Raw genomic sequence first — 3,981 nt, forward strand, 5'->3', positions numbered from 1 at the left:
GGGAGTGTAGGGTGTGCAGTGTTGGGGAGTGTAAGGTGTACTGTGTTGAGAGTGTAAGGTGTACTGTGTTGGGGAGTGTAGGGTGTGCCGTGTGTGTGTTGAGAGTGTAAGGTGTGCTGTGTTGGGGAGTGTAGGGTGTGCAGTGTTGGGGGGATCTGGAAGTCAGTACTAATATCGTTTTGAAGCAGGCAATCAATTCTGAAACTAGTATTTACTTTTAGAACATTCTTGGACTGACAAGTCATTCCTAGAGAGGGTTTCCAGGGATACTGGTGAATTCTGGTATGTTATGGAGCTGGGATCAGTACTAGAACTTGCCAGGAACCAGTGTGCTAGTTCACAGCCTCAGGTCAATGCGCAGTCCAGTCAAAAGCATTGGGCACGGGAATTCTGACTCAAAGCATGCTGGGAACTTGAGCTGGCACTCAGTTTGTGTATCCCTGAGTTAGGAGCCATTTCCTGGGGTGAGAACAAAGATCCAGAGCTCTAGAAGCATCCATATGATGGGTCTCTTCTGCACCTATTTCACTCCCAAACTGGTCCTCTGCCCACATTACAGTCCCGGGCTTATCTGGTGCCACCCTAGGCCTAACTTCCATCCCTCTTGCTTTGTGGACATGCACAACTGGCATGTCCTCATCACCCAGACTCTCCCACCCTAGACAGGGAGTTGGCAGAAATTGCAGGGGAAGCTCTAAAGTCTGCCACTCATTCCTGCCCCGTCTCAGTGGGACCTCCTGCTCACCTCTGCCTTCGGGGTACACTACCCCTGAGCCAAGGCGGCTTTGATGGCAGCTACCAACTTCAGGAACTTGCTCTCTGTGTCCACGTAGCCATCACCTTTCTGGGAATGGCAAGAAGAAAGGGTGAGCTCCCACTAACCTAATCTCCCACCCCACACTAGTACAAAACAGAGCTAGAAATGGACAGACAGACATACCTTCTTAGAGTGGACCAACTTCCCAGCTACCATCACTTCAAAGAACCCGGTGGCCTGGGGTGTCCCCTCACCGCTCTGGGAGAGGGAGAGATATTGGGAGGGACTGAGACACCTTCTTGGGGACCCCTTCCCTTTCCCCTTCCCAGGGAACAGAGAACAGAGCCAAGTTAGACCACCCCTAGTACTATCTGGCCTGAGGATCGGGCTCAGGGACCTGGGTTTGGTTCAGCCTTCCTGCCCCCAAGACTCACAATGTCCAGGCGGCCAGGGAACTCATCTTCTAACTTCTTCTTGAGCTGAAGATACTGAAAAAGGGGCAAGAGGTCACACAGAGGGCCGTCAGCCAGCCCTCCCCCTAATATGCACTCCCCTCAGCAACCATTGCTGCTCTCCCAAGAATGTCCTTGGCTGCCAAAGCTGAGCTTACCTTAGACTTGTAGCCTCAAGCTCCACTGGTAGGGGGAAGAGTCCAAGAGAGTGGGTTGGAGGGGAGACAAAGAGACCAAGAGGGGCCGGGAGAGAGGGGGGACAGAGATGGAGGAAAACAGGCGGAGTGAAGGGGGGCAGCCAGGATGGGATGAAGAGGGACATAGACAAAAAGAGGAAAGACATACAGACAGCAGGCACACAAAGTGTGTTGGGGAACAGCAGGGAAAATGGGGGAGGCAGGGACCCAAGAAGGAGGTGGATTCCCACATAGAGAAAACCCACAGCGCAAAGCAGACAAAAGACAGAAAGGGCACCAGAGAGGTGGGGGGGGGGTGACCAAAAGACCACAAACAGAGGAAAGAAAGTGGGAGGGAGGAGGAAAGAGAAAACTGGATTAGGATAAAAACTGCATAAATACCACTCCCACCCCTGCCCGGGGCGGCAAAGGGAAGCCAAACGCCTTTCTTGGCTCTAGGTTAAAATCCAAATGCTTCTCCAGCCCCCACATTGCGCTATTTCGGGACTGGAATCTGGTGCACAGGCCTCCAGGGGGCCTAAAAATGTCACTCCACTTCTGCTTTGTCCCCTGGGCAGGGACACGCCTTCTGCTGGAGCTGATTGAAGTCTTTCAAAACCACAAGCTGCAGATTCCATCAGTGGTGCCCCTCCAGGCCTTCTCACCCCACTTTTCATAGTCCCCTCCCCCTCCGGGTATCGGTGAGAGGAAACTCAAATCTATTGGATATTTAAAGCCTTGGAAACACTAAACTGGGTCCGAGTCCAAACCAACTCCATGGCACTTAGCAACATACATTTATATATATTTGTAAATGGACATAAATTTACTAAGCCCCCACTGTGAATCCAGCATTTTTTAGATTCTGACTCACAACAATCCTCTGTTACAGAATGGAAACCGCTCCCTTGTGTTTTCTGGGCTGGAGTCCTGGTGTGGCGCTGTGGGTTAATGCGCCAGACTGCAAAGCCGTTTGAACGGCAAGGTCAGTGGTTCAAGCTCACCAGCTGCTTCTTCGGAAACCCTATACAGGGTCGCTATGGGACTCCAGGGCACTTCACAACAACACAACAATCTTTATGTAAGCAGATCTCCAACGCTATCTTCCTTGCTGCCTATGAGTGGGTTCAAACCATCATGTTGTTGTTAAGTGCCGTTGAGTCAGTTTTGACCCATAGCGACCCTGTACAGGGTTCCGAGGGTGTAAATCTTTACGGGAGTAGAAAGCCTCATCTTTCTCCCGCGGAGCGGCTGGTAGTTTCGAACCGCTGACCTTAAGGTTCACAGCCCGATTCGTAACCACTACGCTACCAGAGCTCCTTCGTCATAGAGGGGCCAAAAAACCCGAGTTATTGTGTGCCGTCTTGTCGTTCCGACTCAGCGACCCTGTGTAGGGTTTCTGAGGTGTGACTAGTGGCTTTGAACCCGCTGACCTTCAGGTTACCATCCCAATGCTTATCCTACAGCGCCACACCAGCACTCCAAAAGACCAATACAAGAGTCAAAAAAAGAAAAATCCTCCCCGGCCCCTGGGGTGGGGGTGGCGTGTCATCCTTCTCAGAGGTAATTATTAAGGTAAATATTAAGGGAGCCAGATTCACCGTGATCCGCAAACCCAATGGGCACAGGCGAGAAATTACTCATCCAAGTTCTTACCAACTATACCCTGAAACATTCCAGAAATTGAGATTGGAGGCGGGGAACCCTAAGGGCAGACGCGGCTCTCTTCTATTTTAACAGTGGTGGCTGTGTGCATTGTATTCGGTTCTGACTCACTGCAACCCTGTCTAGGGTTTGTAAATCATTACAGGAGCAGAAACCCTCACCATTCTCAGAGACTGGTATATTCGAATTACTGACTTTGAGGTTAGCAGCTCTAAACCTAATCCAACTAAACTACCGGGGTTCCTTTCCAAGCCCCAAGACTAAGCCTCTGATTTGGGCGTTGGTTTCGGAGCGTTTAAAATCGACACACACACATTCTAGGTTGTTACAAGCCCAGGAGAGAAAGGATCAGGCCCTTTCCCACGTTTTCACCCAACCACCCTGATCTACACCCCTTTTTTCACAGGGGTCTCCATGGGTTCGTCCTTAATGCCCTTAGCGACCCAAGAAGGCAACTCTGGCTAGATGGAGGAGGGGGTTAGGGTGGGGGTGGTTTAGGACGGAGAAGGGATTAGGGTGGGGTCGCTGAAGGGGAATGTGCCCTCCACGCTTACCAATAAACGACTCGGACAGCGAGAGCCATGACTCGGGACAGAGACATCCGCCCGCGCGGAGGCCCGCCCGGATCAGCGGTGCCGATGTGCGACGTCTGCGCACGCGGCGGAGGGCAGAAGGAAAGCACAAAACGTAGTTCCTCGGGTTGCACGGCGTGAACCAATGTGTCAGCAGCGGGGGGGAGACCAGGAAGTGGGACCCAGACTCGGAGGGCGAGGGAGTCTGCAGCCCGCCACCTTGAGCTCCCCACTCAGACCTACTGTGTTTATCCCTATTGGCATAAAGATTGTCTTGATAGAGTGGTACCCGGGAGAAATTCTTTGCTCGTTTTTACTCAACATCCCCTTGCCCGAATGGTACGATCTCTCGGGAATCT

General features: G+C 52.0%; 1 pseudogene; it reads right to left on the reverse strand.

The window, feature by feature from the left end:
* Positions 1-763: 763 nt before the first annotated feature.
* On the reverse strand, positions 764-3,633 carry LOC102819906 (annotated as a pseudogene).
* Positions 3,634-3,981: the final 348 nt, after the last annotated feature.

The sequence above is a fragment of the Chrysochloris asiatica genome, unplaced genomic scaffold, assembly GCF_000296735.1.
Source record: "Chrysochloris asiatica unplaced genomic scaffold, ChrAsi1.0 scaffold00116, whole genome shotgun sequence".
Classification (NCBI taxonomy): Eukaryota; Metazoa; Chordata; class Mammalia; order Afrosoricida; family Chrysochloridae; genus Chrysochloris; species Chrysochloris asiatica.